Source organism: Somniosus microcephalus, chromosome 5 (assembly GCF_052327205.1).
Source record: "Somniosus microcephalus isolate GS21.2 chromosome 5, FLI_Smic_1.0, whole genome shotgun sequence".
Taxonomy (NCBI): domain Eukaryota; kingdom Metazoa; phylum Chordata; class Chondrichthyes; order Squaliformes; family Somniosidae; genus Somniosus; species Somniosus microcephalus.
The window spans coordinates 177876047-177902635 of record NC_140991.1 but is presented as its reverse complement, the minus strand read 5'-3'; the positions used below and the strand labels follow the sequence as shown (position 1 = coordinate 177902635).

General features: G+C 47.9%; 1 pseudogene; it reads right to left on the bottom strand.

Moving 5' to 3' along the window:
• The window catches only part of LOC147117451 (uncharacterized), a 112217-nt pseudogene extending 86087 nt beyond the window's left edge, over positions 1 to 26130 (bottom strand).
• Between the last annotated feature and the right edge of the window lie 459 nt (positions 26131 to 26589).

Sequence of the window (26589 nt, the reverse complement as noted above, 5' to 3'; positions counted from 1 at the left end):
GAAGGATAGAGTGCTCAATGAGCTTCATGAGGGTCATCTGGGAGGGGTAAAAATGAAGAACTTAGCCAGAGCGTTTGTGTGGTGGCCGGGAATCGATGGAGAAATCGAAGAGATGACCAACAGCTGTACAGGATGCCAGAAGGTCTAAAACGCCCCACCACAAGCCCCTCTACATCCATGGGAGTGGCCCTCATCACCATGGCAAAGGGTACACATTGATTTTGCTAGTCCATTTATGGACTCGATGTTTTTAATTGCGGTGGATGCACATTCAAAGTGGCCAGAGGTAATAAAAATGTCCTCAACCACCACAGAAAAAACTATCACAGTCTTACGAACCATATTCGCCAGAAATGGGCTGCCTGAACAGATTTGCTGTGACAATGGACCACAGTTTGTGTCTGAAGAGTTCCGGAGGTTCTTAAAGAACAATGGTGTTAAGCATTACACATCCGCCCCATATCATCCAGCCACCAATGGATTGGCTGAGAGGTTCATTCAAACATTGAAGAAGGCTATCAAGGCAATGTGTAATGAAGACATACCCCTACAACACAAGGTGGATAACTTCTTGTTTGCCTACACATGCGGTTACCAACCAAACTCCAGCCATGATGTTCTTCAATCGAAGACTACGATGCTGCTTGGATTTGGTTAAGCCAAACATCAGAAGAGATGTGGAGAACAGGCAGTTTCAGAATATGAATGAAAGGCCAACCAGGAGTTTCAAGATAGGTCAACCAGTTTTGGCCCGGGACTACCGCACAGAGAAATGGCAGCCAGGAACGATCTGCACATGGCAAGGGCCTCTAATGTATACCGTGGACGTTGGAGAGAGCATTGTAAGACGCCATGCTGACCAGATTCTAGAGTCACTGGAAAACGTCAAATCTACACCACGATCCGATACACCTGGTGATGAAACCGAAGTACCAATTGCATCTACCTCAGAATCGGTGATATTGCCAGCAGTCGAACCAAACAACGACGTTGATCCCGAATCAACTTTGTCAGAAGAACCTAATACCCCAAAGAGGCGTTATCCAGACAGAATCAGGAAGCCTCCTCAAAGACTGAATTTATAATTGATTAACTTCAGCTAATGTATATAGCAACTGTAATTGTAAATATGTTATTTAATTATTAATCGAATGTTATGTACTGTTTAGCTAAAAGGGGAGGAATTGTAGTGTATGTACCTTGAAGAAGGAACTATATTCTGCAGCCCCTGTATACTGCAGTACCAGTAGTGACCACCCCTGTGTATAAGCCTGTGAAGTAACTTTGTATAGTAGTTCCAGTTTTGTCTCCATTCAGTAAACACCTGTTATAACCAACTTCTGCAGTCCGTGTCTCAATTACACATGGACATTACACCAATCCTCAGGATTATTGCTTTTTCTGGCCAATTTGTATGTCCTCTCCTTGGATCTTATGCTTTCCCTAATTTCCCTTGTTAGCCACGGTTGGGTCACCTGTTTTGTTTTATTTTTATGCCAAACAGGGATGAACAACTTCTGTAGTTCATCCATTCGGTCTTTGAATGTTTGCCATTGCCTATCCACCGTCAACCCTTTGAGTGCCATTCCCCAATCAATCCTACCCAACTCGCTCCCCAGACCATTGTAGTTTCCTTTATTTAAATTGAGGACCCTAGTTTCTGAGTCAACTACTTCATTCTCCATCTTAATGAAGAATTCGATCATATTATGATCGCTCCGACCCAAGGGGCCTCGTACAACGAGATTGCTAATTAATCCTTTCTCGTTACATAATACCCAATCTAAGATGACCTGATCTCTGGTTGGTTCCTCGACATATTGGTCCAGGAAACCATCCCGTAAGCACTCCAGGAATTCCTCCTCCACAGTATTGTTACTAATTTGGTTAGTCCAATCTATATGTAGATTAAAGTCACCCATGATGACTGCTGTGCCCTTATTGCACGCTTCTTTAATTTCCCTTTTAATGCCATCCCCAACCTCCGCCTTATTGTTTGGAGGTCTATATACCACTCCCACTAATGTTTTTTCCCCTTAGTATTTCTCAATTCTACCCATACATATTCCACATCATCAGAGCTAATATCCTTCATTACAATTGTGTTAATCCCTTCTTTAACCAGTAATGCTACCCCTCCTCCCTTTCCTTTTTGCCTATCTTTCCTGAATATCAAATACCCCTGGATGTTGAGTTCCCAGTCTTGGGCATCCTTGAGCCACGTTTCCATAATCCCAACAAATCATATTCGTTTACCTCTATTTGCGCAACCAATTCATCCACCTTATTACAAATGCTCCTCGCATTAAGACACAAAGCCTTCAGGCTTGTTTTTTTTAACACTTTTAGACCTATTAGAATTATTATTTACTGTGGCCACGTTTGATTTAAACCGTTGATTTCTCTAACTGCCACTTTTGTTTTTCTCCTTCCTATCTTTTGCTTTTATCCTGTTTCCCTTTCCTCTGTCTCCCTGCTCAGGTTCCCAACCCCCTTCCATTTTAGTTTAAACCCTCCCCCACAGCACTAGCAAACACCCCCCCTAGGACATCGGTTCCAGCCCTGCCCAGGTGCAGACCGTCCGGTTTGAACTGGTTCCAGCTCCCCCAGAACCGGTTCCAATGTCCCAGGAACTTGAATCCCTCCTCCTGGCACCATTCCTCTAGCCACGTATTCATCTGAAGTATCCTTCTATTTCTACTCTGACTAGCACGTGGCACTGGTAGCAATTTTACCAGTTACATCCTCAAAAAATTCCAGTAGATTAATCAAGCACGACTTACCTTTTGTAAATCCATGTTGACTTTGTCCGATCCGGTCACTTTTTTCCAAGTGCTCTGCTATTACATCCTTTATAATGGACTCTAGCATTTTCCCCACTACCGATGTCAGGCTTACCAGTCTGTAATTCCCCATTTTCTCTCTACCACCCTTATTGAACAGTGTGGTAACATTAGCTACCCGCCAATCCATGGGTACTGTTCCAGAGTCTATCGAATTTTGGAAGATGACCCGCAATGCATCTACTATTTCTAATACTTTATGTGGTCCAGCCAGATCTGGCGGTGAATGGCTAAACCAGTTGGCCACCATATCCGTTCAAGTCTGTGTCCCTTGGACTTAAGGGAGTGAAGATGAGGGCTATGCCAGGGGGAATGACCAGGATGAGAGGGAGTAATTGTTTTAATAGGGACTCGGGCATCAATGGTGGTGGTGAGGGTGTGGTTGAGCAAATCAGTAGCTGCAGAAATATTGTGTGAATGGAGAGCCAAAGGCTGGACAGTTGGGATTTCATAAGTGCAGTTGTAAGAGAGTTGGGAGAGAGTTTTTTCCAGGGGTGGACACAGAAGGAAGTAGGGTTGGGTGGAGGGGGGTGGGGGGTGATAGAAGGGGGATGTGGGTGGAGGGCGATATGAGGAATTGGTCAGAGAAGAATTCGAGGGGAGTTGAGAACTTGTTTCACCCAGAGGGTGGTGGGGGTCTGGGACTCACTGTCTGAAAGGGTGGTAGAGGCAGAAGCACTCATCACATTTAAAAAGTACCTGGATATGCACTTGAAGTGCCTTAACCTACAAAGTTACGGACCAAGCGTTGGAAAGTGGGATTAGGCTGGATAGCTCTTTTTCGGCTGGCACTGACATGATGGCTGGAATTTTCCAGGGTCCTTGCGGGCGTGAACGGAGGTGGGTCGGGTGGGAAAGTTGAAATATCTTGGAGTGTGTCGGGAACCCCCTGTCATCCTGCCCCCACACGCCTTTCCCTGGGGCGCGTTTGCCGGAGCGGCAGTGACCCGAATGGCAGAGGCCGGCGACCCAATTTAAAGGATTATTAGCTTGTTGTCAGACCCTTAAGAGTCTTTTTAGCCTTACCTTTCCAATTTCACTGGATGCCCATGGGACTCTCGCTGCTCGGGAACCACGTCTGTCAACCTGAGGCAGGAGTTGAATTGCCATTGATGCAGCTGGTTAGTTGACAGCATCAAATGTAATATAAAAGCTCCCACCTGATAGCTGATCACTTTGCTCAGACAGAAGCTGTTGCTGACTGCATTGCCAGCACAGATTGAGCTTTCTGCAGGCTGCAAGTCTTTCCAGCAAAGTCTCCATCCATTGTCACCTCATTGGAAGAACCTCTCGCATCATTGACAGAATGCTTCTGTCATCTCGACTTCACCTGCCATGTATTCCATCAACATGGGTGCCATTTATACTATCTCACCTTGATCCTCAGAATCTGACCACAATGAGCCCCAACACAAGCAGCACCAGGCACACCAGCAGCACCAACAACAGCAACAACACCAAACTTCTCTGCAATCACCTGTTGCTGCACAGGGCAGAAGGCATCAGCACCCGAGCATATTGCTGCCTGGGAGGCCAGGGATGGCCTCATCATGGCTAGATTTACTTAACTTTATATAGTACATCCATATGTCTGCCACATGATGCGCCAGGTTGGCACCACCCAATACCAACACCATAAAGCATCCCTACAATGACCAAGCCATTCCATTCACACTCCCCATCATTGCTGGTGGTACCGTTAGTCTCACCATTCACTGCAACTCACTAAACTACTTCCAAAGGTGTACACAAATCTGTTCAAGACCAGAAAGTGTAGAAAATAAAGATTTTTATGTTTGACAGCACATAAATGGAAACTTTACATAAACATTGGATAAAACACCCAAGTGGCTACCTTTGTGAAACTACTTGTGTGTCATTTTTCTCTTCTGTGTGCTTCTACGAGGTGCTACCCCTGTGGCTTCAGCAGAGTTAGAGGCAGCCTGCTCACTTCCCTGCTGCCATGGAGCTGGAGAGCACTTGCTGTACATCAGCGGCGCCATGAGGACCCACGTCTACACTGACATCCCTCCTAGAGAGGAGGTCTATGAGCCTCTGCCATCTATTCTCCATAGATAGCCATCTATTCTCCAAGAGACCATGTGCTCCTGTGAGTGGTGCATTAGCTGCTCCATGTAGGTGGTCATCCTGTCCATGGAAGAGCCTACAGTCACCATCGCCCGCGACATGGTGGTGCTCATGTTGGAGATGGATTCCTCCATTCTCTGAACATTTGCAGGCATTGCGCTCGCAACACTTGTCATAGCCCCCTGCACTTCTTGCTGCACCTCCAGGATTGCCCTCTTTCTGGATGGCCCCCGAGGCTCAGCGTCTGCATGCAGCTGAGTAAAGCTAAGAGCATCCCGTGTCCTCCGGCGAGGAGTCTCCACTGCAGTCCCTGTCTCCACCATCTGCTCTTGCTCACTTGACAACACTACTCTATCTCGCGTGGGACCCACCGAAGTGTGCGTATCTGCGCTGGTGCTGGGTGTGCTTGGATCTGCTGACTGTGCACCCTCAGAGGTTGGAGGCTGCTCTGAGGAGTCATCTTCCTCTTCCTCCTGGACAGTTGGGGGGGGGGGGCTCTTGATGGGAGAGTAAAGAGTTGAGTTAGATATGTCATATGAAGAATGGGTACAGATACCATTATGCACATGATGACCATTCAGTGGCTGCTGACATCAGTCCCCATATGAGTGACTGATGTCTGCCATGTAGCTATATGAGATGTAAATCTGTCACCAGGTTGCTGAGATGTCCCCCTCTCTCCGCCTCCCACCTCCAGCTGCTCGGTGATTCCAGATATTTCTAAAGCAGCCACCTCTGCTGTTCTAAGGTTTGCAAATGATGGAGGGACACCGGCGGTTCTCCCCCTCTCCCTCGTATTTTGGACTCTCTTTTCCTGCAGGGAGGGAACAAGAGAAGGTTGAGTGAGAGTGATGGAATAAATGTAAGGAATGGATGGATTAGATCTTTAGAGGGAGATTATGATGGATTGGGGTGGCAATGCCAAGTGGCGTCCTTGCGTGTTGTTAGTTGGTATGATTTCATTAGGATGAGGGTGAGTGTGAGGGGTGGTTAGTCAGATGGGGATGTGATAATGTAGATAGAGAGAGAGGAATGGGTGGACGTGCAAGGTATGTTGGTGTGAGTAAGGATGTGCAGGAGTAGGTTTGGGAAGGCAGAGTGATGGGGATGTGATGAGAGGCACAGCAGGATGAAGTTGAGTGTGGCTTTGTACTCACCTTTCCTGATCTAATGAGATCATTGAAACATTTCCGGCACTGCACGCAAGTCCTCCTGACCACATCTCTGATGTTTACCTCCTCTTATTTTGATCTCCTGGGGAGGTCTCTTCTGCCCTTTGGAAGGGAAGAGGCTCTCCCTGCCTGCTCTGACTCCCTCCACAAGCAAATGGAGGGAGTCATTGCAGAACCTGAGTGCAGCCCTCTGTCTCAGTGCAGTCATTTCCAATGTGTTTGCAGCACTCCAATGCTGTAGTGCACTGACTGCACTATTTTACATTAACCTTCAAATATAATATGGCCGTGGCCCCTTTAAATATCCTGGCTGAAAACGTGTCATGGATGACGTCAGCAGACCCGCAACATTTAATTGGCCCTGGTAACGCGCAGAGTGGGCTTAATAGGCCCTACTGAAGTAAAGGCGTTTTGTGCAGTGGGATGGAGCCAGCAATGGAGTCGCGATCCACCATGGCAACTGTGGTGTATGTAACCTGTTCCACCTTAAGAGAACTTAAGCCTGTTCCACCTTAAGAGATGTACTACTTTCTCTGGCTGCTGTATACGTAATACCGGTGGTGACCACCGGTATATAAGTACTGTGTAGTGATATTGTATTTAGTATAGTCCTGACCTCCAACTAGTAAAGACCTGTTGAACTTTATTCTTGTAGTCTGTGTCAGTAATTAATCTTAATACAACTGGAACACACAGACTTAACAGTGGCGACGAGTCCGATTCTTACCCTGCGGCAGTTTATATCCACGGCAGCTTCGTCCACAGAACGGGCGTCGAAGAGAGGCATCCACCCTCATCACCCTGCTGGAAGACACGTCGCACGGCAGGCATCGAGAACCCGGAGTGCAGAAGACATCCTGAACTCGAAGCCTCCATCAGCGGCAGTCAGCTATCTTCTTTCTACCTCGATGGTGGGTAAGCCGGTCAGCGACGCGAGCAGAAAGTCGGCCGCGTTGGCTGTACAGACGGGGGGGAGGAAGACGGAGGAATAAGGGCGGTGAGATCGATCGTGACCGGAGATAAGGGCCGGGCCGCATTCGGGCCGAAAGGCGCAGCACGGGGACATCGATCGTGGCTGGTGATAAGGGCCGGGCCGCTTTTGGGCCAAAAAGGCGCAGCGTCTGGGGCGACTGAAGGCGCGAGAGCTGCGGTGAAGGCGAACGCAGCCGGTGCTAATAACCGGGCTGCAAGAAGGGCTGCGAGGCGTGACATCGGGGAAGCGCGAATGCCCGAGGGAGCCGCGGTGAAGCGGAGACAGCGTCGGGGGAGTTACTAACTGCTGGGAAAGGGGAGCAGCAGCGGCACGCCAAACGCCATTGCAGCCAGTGGGTGAAGACCGCCAAGCGCGGGAAACCGCCATTTTGTAGGCGGAGGACGAAGACAAGAGCGGGAAGCCGCCATCTTGGGATAAAATAAATTGCAACGATGCCGAAACATGGGAACATTAATACCTTTGATAGCGATATCGAAGATTGGGCCATGTATGTATAACGCATACAAAATTATTGTAAAGCAAATAAAATCCCAGATGCAGAGAAAGCACTAACTTTATTAAACTTAATGGGTGCGAAGACATACGGGCAATTGAAACACCTTTTATCACCAGATGAACTGGCGGATAAGACGTTCGAGGAGATTGTTACTATCCTGAAAAATCATCTAAACCCCACGCCGCTGATGCTAGCGGAACAATTTAAATTTTACAGCAGAAGGCAGCTGAAGGATGAAAGCAATGCTGAATATTTAATGGAATTGCGTAAGCTAGCAAAGTACTGTCAGTTTGGAACGGGACTAACAGACGCGCTAAGAGATAAATTTGTGTGTGGATTATTAAAAGAAGATACACAAAAGCGACTGCTCGAGGAGAATGAGCTGACGCTTGAGAAAGCAGTCACTATGGCAGCAGCACACGAAGCCGCAGCGAGAGGCACGGCAGTAATGCAGCTACGGTCACCGGAACTCAGTACAAATAAATTGGGTTTGAGTACTGTAAAATGTTATCGTTGTGGAAAGACAACACATGATCAGAACCAGTGTTGGTTTAAAAACCAAGAATGCAGAACGTGTGGCAGGCTTGGCCACATAGCTAAAGTATGTCGGTCAGGAAAGAAGACCAGCAACAAAAAGTCACCGCAAGGAAAATACATAAAGGTGCACAAGGTGACAAAGACCAGTTCAAACGAACAGAAGTCAGATTCAGACGCTAGCAGTAATGAACTGGGTAGCTTAAGAGTACACAATGTTGGTAAGGATGCAGATCTCCAGACAATTTGGGTCACTCTTCAGATAGCAGGAGTCCAAGTAAAGATGGAATTGGACACTGGATCGGCATTGACGGTCATGAATAAGAAAGATTACAAAAGGTTATTCCAACATATTCCCCTACGGGATACGGAGATTATATTGAAAACATACACGGGGCAAAGAGTGTACCCCATCGGAAAGTTAGAGGTAAAAGTGGTCCACAAGGGCGAAGAAAGCCAAGTAATGGACTTATATGTGCTACCTGAAGGAGGTCCACCACTACTGGGACGGGAGTGGATTAGGAAAATGAATATGGACTGGCACTCCTTAAAAGCACTAACGGTAGATTCCGGGGAAACAGATGTCAAACCTAAACGATTGTCCAAAATATTGGATGATGCTAAAGAGGTGTTCCAGCAAGGACTGGGAACACTGAAAGGAATTACGGCAAACATCAAGATTGATGAACATGCACAACCAAAATTTTTCAAAGCCAGACCGGTACCCTATGCAATACGACCTACTGTAGAAGCGGAACTGGAAGCGCTAGAACGTTCAGGTGTACTGTCTAAGGTAGATTGGAGTGAGTGGGCTACGCCCATTGTTCCCGTTATGAAACGTCCTTCGCGCAACAAGCCAGGAGAACCAGGGAAGGTTTGCATCTGTGGAGATTTCAAGATCACCGTTAATCCGATGCTTCACACGGTACAGTATCCGCTTCCGCGGATTGAGGATATTTTTGCTTCGTTGTCTGGCGGGAAACACTTCACCAAGATAGACCTGGCGCAGGCGTACTTGCAGATGGAGGTTGAAGAAGAGTCACGCCAGTACCTCACGATCAACACGCATAGAGGTTTGTACCGGTATAATAGGCTGGTTTTTGGAGTGGCATCGGCTCCGGCAATTTGGCAGAGGGCCATGGAGCAGGTATTACAGGGAATTCCAGGCACACAATGTTACCTGGACGATATTCTGATTACAGATGATGGCGATGAAGAACACCTCGCAAACTTGGAACTGGTGCTCAACAGACTGAAAGAGTATGGACTTAGAGTTAATTGGCAGAAATGTGAGTTCTTTCAGAAGCGGATCTCGTACTGTGGTCATGTCATTGACCGGGAGGGGCTTCATAAGTCTCCTGACAAGACAGAGGCAGTTGTAAAGGCTCCCGCTCCAGATAATGTCTCTCAGTTGAGGTCGTTTCTGGGATTGATTAACTATTACCATAAGTTTCTACCGAATCTATCCACGGTACTGCACCCGCTGAACGCTCTTTTACAGAAGGGGGTACCATGGGAATGGAGCGAAACCTGTAAGAAGGCATTTTGCAAAAGCAAAGAATTGATCACCTCAGAGGAAGTGTTGGCTCACTTCAACCCAACACTGCCTATTCGGTTGGCTTGTGATGCTTCTCCATATGGTATTGGGGCAGTACTCTCACACAAGTTCCAAATGGCACGGAAAGGCCAGTCGCGTTTGCATCCAGATCATTGACCTCTGCTGAGTGCAACTATGCGCAGATCGATAGGGAGGCTCTCAGCCTTGTATGGGGAGTGAAGAAGTTTAATCATTACCTGCAGGGCCAAAAATTCACACTTCTGACAGACCATCAGCCGTTGGTATCCATTTTTAACCCTAAGAAGGGTGTTTCGGTGATGACAGCACAGCGACTCCAGAGATGGTCCCTTTTCCTAGGGGCACATCAATATCAAATAGAATTCAAAGGTACAAAGCAGCATGGCAATGCTGATGGGCTGTCGCGCCTGCCACTACCTGAAGCAGAAGAGACGACGAAAGTTGACCCTGTTGAGTTATTTCATTCGACCATCATCGAGTGTTTACCAGTCACCAATGCAAGTATTGAAAGAGAAACCAGGAACGACCCGACACTGTCCTGAGTTTACGAGGTGACAGTGAAGGGATGGCCAACACATGGTGATCCTCTGTTACTGGCATTCTCGGCAAGGCGAGACCAGCTGTCCGTCTGCCATGGTACTTTGATGTACGGGACAAGAGTGATTATTCCTCTCAAGTTACGGGAAAGAGTTCTAAAGGAACTGCATGAAGGTCATCTGGGGGGAGTTAAGATGAAAAGTCTTGCTAGGGCTTATGTATGGTGGCCGGGCATTGACCAACAGATAGAGGAGTTGACAAAAAGCTGCGCTGGGTGCCAAAAAGTGCAAAATGCACCTCCGATCGCACCGCTACACCCATGGGAATGGCCTTCAGCCCCATGGCAACGCGTACATATTGACTTTGCTGGTCCATTCATGGACTCCATGTTCCTAATTGCGGTGGACGCACATTCCAAATGGCCAGAAGTGATCAAGATGAATACCACTACTTCAGAAAAGACAATTGCGGTGTTAAGAACAATATTTGCAAGGAACGGATTGCCAGAACAGATATGTTCGGACAACGGACCACAGTTCGTGTCGGAAGAATTCCAAAAATTCTTAAAGAAGAATGGGGTGAAACATTATACCTCTGCCCCATATCATCCGGCGACAAACGGGTTGGCCGAGAGATTTGTCCAAACATTCAAAATGGCAATAAAGGCCATGAACGATGATCAGATTCCGTTACAACACAAGGTGGACAATTTCCTAATGGCATATCGAAACGCCGCTCATGCAGTGACTAACCAAAGTCCTGCCATGATGTTTTCTAACAGGAGGTTGCGGTTCAGGTTGGACTTGTTAAAACCAAATATGCGGAGGGAAGTGGAAAACAAACAGTTCCGGCATATTAATAACAAGTCCACTCGAAGTTTCGACGTAGGACAACCAGTGTTGGCAAGGGGCTATGGAAACGAAAAATGGCAGTCCGGAACAATTCGGGCCAGACAAGGACCTCTGATGTACACAGTAGATATTGGTAACAATGTGATAAGGCGTCATGCGGATCAACTGGTAGAATCAAGAGCAAGGGTCGAACCCATGGTTGCGACAGAGACAACTGTGGAAGACGTTAATGAACCTGAAGCATCTACCTCGGCAGGGACTGTACCTGATGATGACGTCCAATACATAGGAAACCAACAAGAAGAGTCACCTCAGCAACAAGAATCAGAGACCACTGAAAGGCGTTATCCAAACCGAATCAGAAGGCCTCCTGAGAGACTGAACCTTTGAACTGTTTATACCTGAAGTTATATATGTATATATGTTATTATGTTATGTTAAATGGGGATATGACTGTTAAGCTAAAAAGGGAGGATTGTGGTGTATGTAACCTGTTCCACCTTAAGAGAACTTAAGCCTGTTCCACCTTAAGAGATGTACTACTTTCTCTGGCTGCTGTATACGTAATACCGGTGGTGACCACCGGTATATAAGTACTGTGTAGTGATATTGTATTTAGTATAGTCCTGACCTCCAACTGGTAAAGACCTGTTGAACTTTATTCTTGTAGTCTGTGTCAGTAATTAATCTTAATACAACTGGAACACACAGACTTAACAGCCACCGTCCCCACCCAGGTACGGAAAATCCTGGCCGTTATGTTAAACTTGTATAGCAACTTGGAGTGCTGTGAACAGTTTTGGTCTCCATGCTATAAATAAGATATTGAGGTACTGGAGAAGGTACAAATAAGATTTACTAGAATGATACTGGAATTGTGAGTTTATACCGACCAGGAAAGATTGAACAGGCTGGGGCTCTCTTCTCTGGAAAAGAGAAGATTGAGGGATGGCCTGATAGAGATATTTAAGGCTATGACAGGGTTTCATAGGGCAGACTTACAGAAGATGTTTCCACTTGTGGATGAGACCAGAACTAGGGGGCAACCATGGCGACTGCCCGCACCAAGGTAGCGAAAATTCCAGCCATCGGATCAAATGGCTGTAAATTGTTATGATTCTATGAGGACTACTGCGGGCTGCTGCTGGCTGTAATCAGCCCCCCTCCCTCTCCCCCATCCACCCCCTCTCCTGCCCCCCACAGCTGCCAGCAGGGCAAGTAGCCCAAAATTTGTTCATGCAGAAGGGTGAGCTGCCTGTTGAGGCACGACAGGCACTGAATAATTAAATGAGGCTCAAGGCTCAATTTTGGGCTGCTCTTGGGCGTCCTGGTTCAGGCATGCATTGCGGTTACATTGTCACCTTTGTGCCTGAATCCGAATGCCGCTGAATTTCTACCCTTCTGTATTTGGCTCACTGCAATCTGGTTTCCACCCTGTCAGGAGCAGAGACTGCCTTTGCCAAAGTCAGCCGTGACATCTTTTGCGACTATTTCGGGCAGCCGTGTTTCCGGCAGCTGCTCTCAGGTAGGTCTTGCAAGAAGGAGGTACAATTGGGAGGGACGGGGAGTGACTGGGAGAGGGAGGAGGGTGGCCAGGGGAGGGGGTTGGTGTTCAGGTGGGTGGGATGGGGGTCGACTGGTTTAGGGGTTGAGACAATGACCGGGAAAGAGGGGGTCGAATGGTGTCCGGCAACAGCCTGTGGTTTTAATGTGGAGCTAGATAAGTATTTTTTAAAATGTACCTTTTTAGTGGCAGCCTGCAGCTGCCCCTTTAAGGTCCACTGGTTAGACTGCATGTAGGCCTGATATTCCAGCTCAAAATGCACTTGAACACGTTGCCCACCATATTGAATGCTTTGGCGCCCGTTTTACCCCTGTAAAATTGGCACAGCATGATCTAATTTCCAGATCATTGGCTCTATTTGTTTCGGAAACAGCAGGATTTTGTTTTATGGGGATTGTCTTCACCCATGGGAATATTTTAATTAAAAACAGAAAATGCTGGAAATACTCAGCAGGCCAGGCAGCATCTGTGGAGAAAAAAACAAAGTTAACGTTTCAGGTCGATGACTTTTCATCAGGACTGGAAAAAGTTGCAGATATAACAGGTTTTAAAGCAAGTACAGGGGCAGGGAAAGGGGGAGGGGAGGAAAGAACAAAAGGGAAGGTCTGTGATAGGATGGAAGGCAGGAGAGATTAAATGACAAAAGGGATGATGCTGCAGGGCAAAAGGGGATGGTGATGGGACAAGTAAAGAAATAAAAGATGGGTCTAGAGGAGGTGCAAATGGAAATGGCAGAATCATTACCAACAGCTGCTGTCTGAAAAAACTGGGGCAGAAGTTTTGATCTGAAATTGTTGAACTTGATGTTGAGTCCAGAAGGCTGTAAAGTTCCTAATAGAAAGATGAGGTGCTGTTCCTCGAGCTTACATGGAGTTTCATTGGAACAGTGTAAAAGAGGCAGCGGACAGAGAGGCCAGAGTGAGAGTGGAGTGGAGAATTAAAGTGACAGGCGACCAAAAGCTCGGGGTCATGCTTGCGGACTGAACAGAGGTGTTACGCAAAGCGATCACCCAATCTGAGTTTAATCTCCCAGTGGATGTGGTGTATTTGGATTTTCAGAAGGCATTCGATAAGGTGCCACACAAGAGATTATTAAACAAATCTAGGGCTTATGGGACTGGGGGTAATATACTAGCATGGATTGAGGATTGGTTAACGGACAGAAAACAGAGTAGGAAAAAACGGGTCATTTTCAGGTTGGCAGGCTGTAACTAGTGGGGTACTGCAAGGATCAGTGCTTGGGCCTCAGCTATTCACAATCTACATCAATGATTTGGATGAAGGGACCAAAATCCAAGTTTTTTTTAAATTCATTGATGGGATGTGGGCGTCGCTGGCTAGGCCTGCATTTAGTGCCCATCCCTAATTGCTCTTGAGAAGATGGTGGTGAGCAGCCTTCTTGAACCGCTGCAGTCCATATGGTGTAGGTACACCCACAATGCTGTTAGGAAGGGAGCTCCAGGATTTTGGCCCAGCGACAGTGAAGGAACGACGATACAGGTCCAAGTCAGGATGGTGTGTGGCTTGGAGGGGAACTTGTAGGTGGTGATGTTCCCATGCGCCTGCTGCCCTTGTCCTTCTAAGTGGTAGAGGTCGCGGGTTTGGAAGGTGCTGTTGAAGGAGCTTTGGCGAGTTGCTGCAGTGCATCTTGTAGATGGTACACACTGCAGCCACAGTGCGCTGGTGGTGGAGGGAGTGAATGTTGAAGGTGGTGGATGGAGTGCCAATCAAGCGGGCTGCTTTACCCTGAATGGTGTCGAGCTTCTTGAGTGTTGTTGGAGCTGCACTCATCCAGGGAAGTGGAGAGTATTCCATCACACTCCTGACTTCTGCCTTGTAGATGGTGGAAAGGCTTTGGGGAGTCAGGAGGTGAGACACTCGCCGCAGAATTCCCAGTCTCTGGCCTGCTCTTGTAGCCACAGTATTTATATGGCTGGTCCAGTTCAGTTTCTGATCAATGGTAACCCCCAGGATGTTGATAGTGGGGGATTCAGCGATGGTAATGCCATTGAATGTCAAGGGGAGATGGTTAGAGTCTCGCTTGTTGGAGATGGTCATTGCCTGGCACTTGTGTGGTGCGAATGTTACTTGCCACTTGTCAGCCCAAGTCTGAATGTTGTCCAGGCCTTGATATACAAAGCTGGGTGGGAATGTAAGTTGTGAGGAGGATGCAAAGAGGCTTCAAGAGGATATAGACAGGCTAAGTAAGTGGGCAAGAACATGGCAAATGGAATATAATGTGGAAAAATGTGAAGTTATCCACTTTGGTAGGAAAAATAGAAAACAGAGTATTTTTTAAATGGTGAGAGATTGGGAAATGTTGGTGTTCAGAGGGACCTGGGTGTCCTTATACACAAATCACTGAACGTTAACATGCAGGTACAGCAAGCAATTAGGAAAGCAAATGGTATGTTACAAGAGGGTTTGTGTATAATAGTAAAGACATCTTACTGCAATTATATAGGGCCCTGGTGAGACCACACCTCGAGTATTGTGTACAGTTTTGGTCTCCTGACCTAAAGGAAGGATATACTATAGAGGGAGTGCAACGAAGGTTCACCAGACTGGTTCCAGGGATGGGGGGATTGTCCTATGAGAACAAATTGAGTAGACTAGGCCTATATTCTCTAGAGTTTAGAAGAATGAGAGGTGATCTCATTGAAACATACAAAATTCTTACAGGGCTTGACAGGCTAGATGCAGGGAGGATGTTTCCCCTGGCTGGGGAGTCTAGAACTAGGGGTCACAGTCTCAGAATAAGGGTTCGGCTATTTAGGACTGAGATGAGGAGAAATTTCTTCACCCAGAGGGTGGTGAATCTTTGTAATTCTCTACCCCAGGGGGCTGTGGAGGCTCATTGTTGAGTGTATTTAAGATCGAGATCAATAGATTTTTGGATATTAAAAGAATCAAAGGATATGGGGATAGTTCAGGAAAGTGGAGATGAGGTAGAAGATCAGCCATGATCTTATTGAATGGCGGAGTAGGCTTGAAGGGCCAAATGGCCTACTCCTGCTACTATTTCTTATGTTCTTATGTTCTTAATGTAGGGGAGACCGCATCGTCAGCAGCGAATAAAGTTTTATAAATTGAAAAAAGTACAAGTAAATTGCTGTTTCACCTTGGAGGAGTGTTTGGGGCCCTAGACAGTGGGAAGGGAGGAGGTAAAAAGGAAGTGTTGCATCTCCTGCGCTTGCATGGCAAGGTGCCATGGAAAGGGGAGGGGTGTTGGAGGCGATTGTAGACTGGACCAGAGTGTCGCGGAGGGAATGGTCCCTTTGGAATGCTGAAAGGGGAGGGGAGGGGAGGTGAAGATGTGTTTGATAAAAGGTCATTGACCTGAAACATTAACTCTATTTCTCTCTCCACAGATGCTGCCTGACCTGCTGAGTATTTCTAGCATTTCCTGTTTTTACTTCAGATTTCCAGCATCTGCAGTATTTTGCTTTTGGAACATTTTAATTGGCAACTCATGGACAGAGAGAGAATCACAGGTCTGATTTCCAACTTCCTCTCAAGTTACAGGAAAAAACAAAATAGAAACAGATGTTCAAGGTCTGAGAAAGGCAGGCTAGAGGTTAGGTAAGTCTACCTCTGAACATGCCTTAGTCCAAGTCAGTGAAAGCGTTGACCAAATAAAGTGTTGCTTAGCCAACTAACAGAGACAGTGTGGCTGTTTAATACTTCCTTTTATGAGGAGGAACTGAAATTTAGTGAAAAAAAGATAAGATTTCCTGTAATGGTTACTCTGTACATTCACTTGCTGACTGTAAAATAAGGTAACTTAATGCTTGGTGTATGGCCTTGTCCCACTGAAGAGTTAATCAGCCTACCTTTGTGGAAAATTGGAAAAGTGCAATAAGGGTACACGTGAGGATCACAATATCCAATTCACACAACAATGGTGTCTCATTTTTACACCCTATTTTATAACTAGATATTGGATAGTATGGGTGAACCTCGATCATAAGGGACAGGAGGTCTACTTGCAATAGTGACATTTGACGCTAACCCCAAGAGAAAGCTAGAGTAGGCTGTCAATTTGTAACAGCCCTCTTGTGCCCTGTCATTATGCTTTCTGAGATGTTGGGATGGATTTACTTAAGATGGAGGTCAATATGTGAGGTTCATTGTTTAGTCAGGCTTGTTAATAGAACATTCATTCAAGATGCAGGACTGTGCAGTTGCTACAGTTTAAATGTAACTCAGGGATATGTACTTTAGAGAGGATTTATTCATGTGACATTATGTGATATTAAAATACTGATTTAGGTAGACAGGTTAGAAATTTCCGTGAGCAATATTATCGTATGAACATTGAACATGTCATGTCAAATTCTCCTCTCTACAATTTTAACTGACATGTTAACATTGTGGGTTAATGCCTTCATAAACATAACGGAGGGAGGAATCTTATAGGAGCACTTTAAACATTTGTATGATAACATCGAAACAATTTTTACCCCATTATGAACAGTGCTTTCAATCTACAGGAGTGAAACTCCACTTCAGCAAGGGCGTAGAAAGGGTATAACGAGCAGCCAATCCGCTACTGCCCATTTTGCACCCCCGCCAAAGTTGAATTCTACGCTCTACTTATACTGTTTGGGAAGACTGCTTAACAAAAATAGTGGCCCAGAAATTGGGTGATTTATTGCCACCTGTTACTGCCATAATCGGGTGAAAAAATGGTGGCCGCCGCTCTTCATTGAAATGAAACAGATTGTGATGTCACTGAGTGTGCAATGCTCACTTGATGCCCGATCTGCTAGATTGGACTTTGCCGCTCCACTTACCGGCATGCCTGAAGTACGACGAGCTGAGCAACCAGGAAGGAGGCTCCAGCAGTGGTATTTAAAGGGATCATCAGCAATCACTTGTACCTGACATGTTTCTGCAGTTTGACTGGCTCTGTGCAACTTTCTGCAACTCCACCAGCTTCATAAACTTCTTTCAATGTTCTAAGGTAACGTGGACTGTTGGTGCAAGTGGAGAATGACTTCATTCTTATTTAAAGGCTTCTGCTCACAACACTTACTCACAGTCATGATGGTTCTACTGGCAGTCCTCCTCGCGCCCCAGGACCTTCGGCAGAGGGAGCGGAGGCAACCAGGAAGGGAAGAAATTGCGTGTGGTAGGCAGAGAAGGGCCAGAAGGGTTCTCAATAGGAGGCCTTACCCACCTAGGGTCTTCAGAGAGCAATTCTCTTATCTCCATTTAAGTGAGGAGCAGTGAATTAGGAGGCTCGGCTTCACCAAGGAGGTGGTCACAGAACTCTGCCACCTCCTGCAACCAGACCTGCAGCTTGAGAGCAGGGTGAACACGGCTCTTCCAGTGGCAGCCAATGTCACCATGGCTCACAATTTCTTCGCCAGCGGATCCTTCCAGTCTGCAGCAGGAGACATAGCTAACGTTCCACAGTTCACCAACCATCGTTGCATTCAGGAGGTCACAGAGGCTCTGTACACCAGGAGAAGGGACTTCATTGTCTTTTCTCTGAGCAGAGAGAAGCAGGACAAGCGCGCATGTAGCTTTACCAGGATAGTCGGCTTCCCCATGGTGCAGGGCGCAATCGACTGCACCCATGTGGCTTTGCGGGCACCACATAACAATCCTGAGATCTTTTGGAACCACAAAGGCTACCATTCACTTCATGTGCAGTTAGTGTGCGACCACGCCCAACGATCCTTGATGGTCAATGTCCGCTATCATAGCAGCAGCCATGATGCCTTCATCCAGTGCGGCATCGGCAGCGGGTGGAGGCGGAGCTGAGCGGCAGAGCGACTACAAGAGGCCCCAGAGGCTCAGGTAGGCCCCAGTGCGGCATCGGCAGTGGGTGGAGGCGGAGCTGAGCGGCAGAGCGACTACAAGAGGCCCCAGAGGCTCAGGTAGGCCCCAGTGCGGCATCGGCAGCGGGTGGAGGCTGAGCTGAGCGGCAGAGCGACTACAAGAGGCCCCAGAGGCTCAGGTAGGCCCCAGTGCGGCATTGGCAGCGGGTGGAGGCGGAGCTGAGCGGCAGAGCGACTACAAGAGGCCCCAGAGGCTCAGGTAGGCCCCAGTGCGGCATCGGCAGCGGGTGGAGGCGGAGCTGAGCGGCAGAGCGACTACAAGAGGCCCCAGAGGCTCAGGTAGGCCCCAGTGCGGCATCGGCAGCGGGTGGAGGCGGAGCTGAGCGGCAGAGCGACTACAAGAGGCCCCAGAGGCTCAGGTAGGCCCCAGTGCGGCATCGGCAGCGGGTGGAGGCGGAGCTGAGCGGCAGAGCGACTACAAGAGGCCCCAGAGGCTCAGGTAGGCCCCAGTGCGGCATCGGCAGCGGGTGGAGGCGGAGCTGAGCGGCAGAGCGACTACAAGAGGCCCCAGAGGCTCAGGTAGGCCCCAGTGCGGCATCGGCAGCGGGTGGAGGCGGAGTCGGGACCAGCGGGAGCAGCGAGGAGGAGCTCGGGAGAAAACCCGGCGACCAGCGAGGCCCGAGACCAGTCGGGAGCAGTGAGTCGGAGCCCGGTATAAAAACCGGAGAGAGGCGAGGCCCGAGACCACAGCTGGGGCAGTCGGGAGAGCAGGAGGCCAGTAACTGCTGGGGCAGTCGGGAGAGCAGGAGGCCAGTAACTGGTGAGTTTAAAAGCTCACCTTTCGCGGGCTTTTTCTTTCACAGCTGGTGCAGTCGGGAGAGCAGGAGGCCAGTAACTCTTATATAGGTGGAGCTGTTGCTAAACCCGAAACACTACAGTGTAGTGTCTCCCACCCTTCCACCTCCTCTAACCTTTTAGGGGTTAGGGGAAGTTGAAAAGGTAGGTTCAATTTATTTTATTTCAGGAGCCTAACCTAGGTGGAAAAGGTTCCAGGACAGGAGGCGGCAGTGAAAATATAACACCAGAAAACAGGTAGGTGACTGGTTGGTGAGTACTTTCACAAACTTATTCTAAGTAGAATTCAATAATTAAGCTAAATCGTAGTAAATAAAAGGGTATTGTAAGGGTTAAATCATGGAAGGGCAGCTCGGACCCGTGTCATGCTTCTCCTGTGCCATGTGGGAAATCAGGGACACTGTCCCTGACAACTATGTGTGCAGGAAGTGTGTCCAGCTGCAGCTCCTAGCAGACCGCATGGCGGCGCTGGAGCTGCGAATGGACTCACTCTGGAGCATACGCGATGCTGAGGATGTTGTGGATAGCACATTCAGTGAGTTGGTCACACCGCAGGTAAAGGCTAGCTCAGACAGTAAATGGGTGACCAAAAGGCAGGGTAAAGGCAGGAAGGTAGTGCAGGAGTCACCTGCGGTCATCTCCCTCCAAAACAGGTTTACCGTTTTGGGTACTGTTGGGGGAGATGACTTATCAGGGGAAGGCACCAGCAGCCAGGTTCAGGGCACCATGACTGGCTCTGCTGCACAGAAGGGCGGGAAAAAGAGGGATAGGGCTATAGTGATAGGGGATTCAATTGTAAGGGGGATAGATAGGAGTTTCTGTGGCCGAGACCGAGACTCCAAGATGGTATGTTGCCTCCCTGGTGCAAGGGTCAAGGATGTCTCGGAGCGGGTGCAGAGCATTCTGAAGGGGGAGGGGGATCAGCCAGTTGTCGTGGTACATGTAGGTACCAACGATGTAGGTAAAAAGAGGGAGGAGGTCCTACAAGCTGAATTTAGGGAGTTAGGAGCTAAATTGAAAAGTAGGACCTCAAAGGTAGTAATCTCTGGATTGCTACCAGTGCCACGAGCTAATAAGTTTAGAGAGAGTAAGATAGATAAGCTAAATACGTGGCTTGAGCAGTGGTGCAAGGGAGAGGGATTTAAATTCTTGAGGCATTGGAACCAGTTCTTGGGGAGGAGTGACCTGTACCAAGGGGACGGTCTACACCTGAACTGTGAGGGAGCCGATGTCCTCGGGGTAATATTTTCTAGGGCGGTTCGGGAGGATTTAAACTAATTTGGCAGGGGGATGGGAACCTAGGTAGTGGAAAAGAGGGAAGTCATATGAAGTTAGAAATAGATGGTAGAAAGGTGAGAAGCAATAAGCAAAGGAGAGAAACACAAAGGGCCAAACTAATTCATAATGAGAGTGTGAAAAAAGCAAGCCTGAAGGCTTTGTATCTTAATGCTAGAAGCATTAGGAACAAGGTGGATGAATTAGTTGTGGAAATAGAGGTAAACAAGTATGATTTGATTGGGATTACAGAAACGTGGCTGCAGGGTGGGCAAGGCTGGGAACTTAACATCCAGGGATATACAATATTTAGGAAGGATCGGCAAAAAGGTAGGGGAGGTGGGGTAGCATTGCTGGTAAAGGAGGGGATTAATGCAATGGAAAGGAAGGATATTAACTCGGATGAAACGGAATCTGTATGGGTAGAAATGAGAAATAGCAAGGGGAGGAAAACGTTAGTGGGTGTGATATATAGGCCTCCAAATAGTAATATGGAGGTGAGGGAAGGCATAAAAAGGGAAATTAGAGAAGCGTGCGATAAGAGCACAGCCGTCATCATGGGTGACTTTAATTTACATATTGATTGGACTACCCAAATTAGTAAAAATTCTGAGGAGGAGGAATTCCTGGAATGTTTTCGGGACGGTTATCTGGACCAATATGTCGAGGAGCCGACTCGAGATCAGGCCATTTTAGACTGGGTATTGTGCAATGAGAAGGGACTTATCAGCAATCTTCTTGTACGAGGCCCCTTGGGTCAGAGCGATCATAATATGATCGAGCTCTCAGTCGAGATGGAGAGTGAGGAAATTGAATCAGAGACTAAGGTCCAGAACTTAAATAAAGGGAATTACGAGGGTATGAGACGGGAATTGGGTAAGATTGATTGGGTGGTGTTTCTGGGGGGATTGACAGTGGATAGACAATGGCAAGCATTCAAAGATAGAATGGAAGAATTCCAGAACATGTTTATACCGGTTTGGCATAAAAATAAACCTAAAAAGGTGACTCAACCGTGGATAACGAGGGAAATTAGGGACAGCATAAAATCAAAAAAAAGGGCATATCAACTGGCAAAAAAAAGCACCAGACCGGAAGATTGGGGACAGTACAGGATACAGCAAAAGAGGACAAAGGGATTAATCAGGAAGGGGAAAATAGAATACGAAAGTAAACTTGCAGCAAACATAAAGACAGACTGCAAAAGCTTTTATCGGTATATCAGGAGGAAAAGACTGGTAAAATCCCAAGTCGGTCCCTTGCAGTCCGATTCGGGAGAATATATAATGGAGAATAAGGAAATGGCAGACCAATTAAACTCATACTTTGGTTCTGTATTCACAAAGGAGGACACAAATAACCTCCCAGGAATATCGACAAATATAGGGACTAATGAGAGGGAGGAGCTGACAGAAATTAGTATCTCTAGGGATATGGTGTTGGGTAAGTTGAGGGGACTGAAGGCCGACAAATCCCCGGGGCCTGATAAACTACATCCTAGGGTACTTAAGGAGGTGGCCCTGGAGATAGCAGATGCTCTAAGGATCATCTTCCGGAACTCCATTGACTCGGGAACAGTACCCGTGGATTGGAGGGTAGCTAATGTTACCCCAATATTTAAAAAGGGGGGTAGAGAGAAAGCAGGGAATTATAGACCAGTAAGCCTTACATCGGTTGTGGGCAAAATGCTAGAGTCCATTATTAAGGATAAAATAGCGGAGCACTTGACAAATGGGGAAAGGATCGGACAGAGTCAACATGGATTTACAAAGGGTAAATCGTGTTTGACTAATCTGCTGGAATTTTTTGAGGAAGTAACTGGTAAAATAGATGGGGGAGAGCCAGTGGATGTGGTGTACCTTGACTTCCAGAAAGCCTTCGATAAGTTTCCACACAAAAGATTATCATGCAAAATTAAGGCTCATGGGATTGGGGGCAAAGTATTAACGTGGATAGAGAACTGGCTGGCGGATAGAAAACAGAGAGTTGGAATAAACGGCTCGTTTTCGAAGTGGCAGGCAGTGACCAGCGGGGTGCCGCAAGGATCTGTCCTGGGACCCCAGCTGTTCACAATATATATAAATGATCTGGATCAGGGAATTGGATGCAATATTTCCAAATTCGCTGACGACACTAAACTAGGAGGAGGGGTGGGCTCTGATGAGGATGTCAGGAGGCTACAGTGCGATTTGGACAGGTTGGGGGAATGGGCGGATACATGGCAGATGCACTATAATGTGGATAAATGCGAGGTTATCCACTTTGGGGGTAAAAACAGGAGGGTGGATTATTATCTAAATGGCAATAGATTGGGAGATGGGGAAGTGCAGAGGGACCTGGGTGTTCTTGTGCACCAGTCACTGAAGGAGAGCATGCAGGTGCAACAGGCGATTAAGAAGGCAAATGGTATGTTGGCCTTCATATCAAGGGGGTTCGAGTATAGGAATAGGGATACCTTACTACAGCTGTACAAGGTGCTGGTGAGACCGCATCTGGAGTATTGTGTACAGTTTTGGTCGCCCCATCTGCGGAAGGATGTTCTTGCCATGGAAAGAGTGCAGCGGCGATTCACCAGGCTGATACCTGGAATGGCGGGAATGACCTACGAGGAGAGATTGAATAGTTTGGGCTTGTACTCACTGGAGTTTAGAAGATTGAGAGGGGATCTCATCGAAACATATAAAATTATGGCAGGCCTGGACAGGCTGAATTCAGAGAGAATGTTTCCAATGGCAGGGGAGCACAGAACCAGGGGCCACAGTCTAAAAATAGCGGGCAAATCATTTAAAACAGAGATGAGGAAGAATTTCTTCACTCAAAGAGTGGTGAGCCTGTGGAATTCCCTGCCACAGAGGGCTGTGAAGGCTAATTCAATAAATATTTTCAAGAGAGAATTGGATATATTTCTGAAGGCTAAGGGGATTAAGGGTTACGGAGAAAAGGCGGGGACGGGGTACTGAACTGGTAAGATCAGCTATGATCTCAGACGAAGATCAGCCATGATTTCATTGAATGGCGGAGCAGGCTCGAAGGGCCGAATGGCCTACTCCTGTTCCTATCTCTATGTTTCTATGTTTATCCTGCATCAGTCCGGTATGCCAGCAGTCTTCCAGCCACCACAGCAAACTCGAGGGTGGCTGCTCGGAGACGGGGGCTAACCCCTTCTCCACCTGGCTCATGAATCCCCTCTGCAACCCCAACATTCGTGCCCAGCTCTCATATAATGAGAGCCATGCTTCCACCAGGAACATCATCGAGCAGACCATCAGACCACTGAAGCAACAGTTCCGCTGCTTTGACCGCTCGGGAGGAGCTCTCCAGAACACGCCGGAGCGGGTGTCCCATTTCATGGTGGCCTGCTGCATCCTCCACAACTTGGCCATCATGAGGGCGCAGACATTGCCACCAGGTGTTGCGGAACCACCTCAGGAGGAGGAGGAGGAAGAGTAAGAGGACAAGGATGGAGGGAGGAGGCAGGCAGCCAATCCCCCTTCCAGACAGGCTCTCCGTGAACGCCTCATCAGACTCCGATTCCAATGAATGAAACCCCAGATCCCCATTGCTCACCACATCACCATCATACCATCCCTCTGTCACGGAATATTACAGCGCCCTCCTCGGCATAAAGCTGAAATGAGAGACACCACTAAAGATTCCAAGCAAAATTAATAAATTTATCAAAAAATTCACACATATTTACAGTAACAATATGAACCTATCGCCCTTGCGCAATCCATTAGTGCCTGCCATTTGGGTGCTCTTTCCTGTCCTAGTGTTCCTACGAAGTGCTCCCCCAATGGTTGCAGCATGGCTGATAGAAGGCTTCTGAGTTTCTGTGGGGGAGACGTTAGCTGGCCTTGCAGGATGGCCTTGAGCAACTCTGACCCTAGAAGGCCCAGCTGCAGACTGCACCCCCTCGGTATGGGCGACAGCAGTCTGGGCTGGCTGGCTGACAGGCAGCAGCAAGGGCAATGGCGGAGTGGCAGTGGTGGGAACAGGGATGCTGTCATCTTGAGAGAGGTCAGCAGGGTCCTGCTCCACTGACCCACTGTTACTCCCCTGGGGCGGCGCCTCAGCATTCCCAGCAATCTGTTGGAGCACAGATTGCTGAGCTGCTATGACACCCCGCAAGCCCCGGTCGACAGTGGCAAACCCAGCCACAATGGCAGCAGTCTGAGTTTGGGTGGCAGCAAGCTGAGACTGCAGGACAGCGGTCTGCCCTTCCACTGCAGCACTAAGACATTGGGTCACTTCCGCCTGTGCTGCAATGACAGCCACGACATCACCCATCACACACAGCATCATGTCTGGGTCGACACGGTCTCTTCGGGAGTCTTCCATCATTTCCAGCCTGGAAATCCTGGGCTCCAAGCTCTGCACCGAGCCCCATGCAATGTTGGAGGTAGACTCCTCCACACTCCTTGACATCGCCACAAGGCTCTCTGGCAGGCTTGCCATTGCACCTTGCAATTTGGTGTGCACACCCATCACCCTGCTTCTGAAGGCCGCCTCATCGAGATTCTCATCGGAATCCTGTACAGCAGAACATGCATGCGAACGGGAGCTGGCCCCCGAGCTACGCTTTACCCTTGGCCTTGCTGCAGCCCACTCGTGCCCGGTGCCTCACCCTGTACAGATCCCGCTTCTATACTAGCCTCTAAAATACGCACAGTGCCAGTTTCTGAGCTGGTGTCTGCGTGTGACAGATGCAGTGATGCTGTGTCTTCTTTGTGCTCTTCTTCTTCCCCCTCACTCACGTGCATCACCTCGGGGACAGGCTGCTCGGGTGCTTGTTGTTGATTATCTGAAAGCAGAAAGGCACAAGAGTTGGGTTATGGTGAGGGGAGGGCGGGTGAATCCAGATATGCATGCATACATACAGCATCAGCTGCTTGAAAGTAAGAAGAGATTGTGGGATGAGGGGGAAGTGGGATGTGAGAAGAAGGATTAGGAATGAGCATACTGTTGTTGTCCCCAAGGGATTCAACCTTGCCGGTTTCCACAGCCTCTATAATCTGCCGTCCAATTACGTCCAGCACTCTCTCCTCCAATTGGCTGAGGTCATGTGTGACCTTGGCCTGCAAGAGAAAGAGTAGTATGTGACTGAGCATGTTGCAATGTGTTTGGGTGATGTGTCTGCCATAGTTGAATAGCTGTCAATGTGTGGAAGGTGTGAGATGTGGGTGTGAGTGTTGCAGCAGTGGTAAGGTTGTGAGGGTGAAGTGAAGCTCTGATTGTGAGCTGTGAGAGGTGGTAGGCAGAGGTTGTTGGTAGGGGAGTGCTAGTGGTGTCCTGCATTGAGCAGTGTGTGAGGCTTGTGGTGTAGATGGTGGGATATTTGCTGAAGCCTTCACTCACCTTGACCACTCGTGTGAAGTCGTTAAACTTCTTTCGGTACTGGATGGCTGACATTGGCACCACAGTGCTGGCCGTGACATGGGTGGCTATCTCCTGCCACAGCCTTCTGGAGATGTGTGGCAAGGGCTTCCTTTCAGTGGGTGTGAAGAGGACAGCCCGCCTCCTCTCCACAGCCACAAACCGTGCCTCCAGAGTCATGTCAGAAAATCTCCGGGCTCTCTCCCTTTGAGGATGCTCCAACTCCAGTCATATTAGACTGAAGCTGATATTGGTCCACCTGTTGAGCGTTAAGCCAATAAGCAGCAGTTTTAGCACTGGAAGCAACACTATAATCATGTTAATGAGGACTGAGCACAAATTCTGTGTGCTACCTAGACGATTTTGAGGTGGCGCAGCTTAATATCGTTGAGCCTTAACACTGCCTGTTTTGAGGCTATATTCAATTTATTAGGCCAGTGTATTTCACATTTACCATATTCCGATACTGGTGACATAATGGAGCAGAGCAATATCAGGAAATCATAAACTAAGGCTGGGTAAGTACTTTTTTTCCTGTGGGCCTATTTTATTATATGACACTTTCCTCTGCCACTCATTTGAGATTATTGTCCTGTTTACAACAATGCTGTAGAGTTTGTGGATTTTTTTCTATACTTT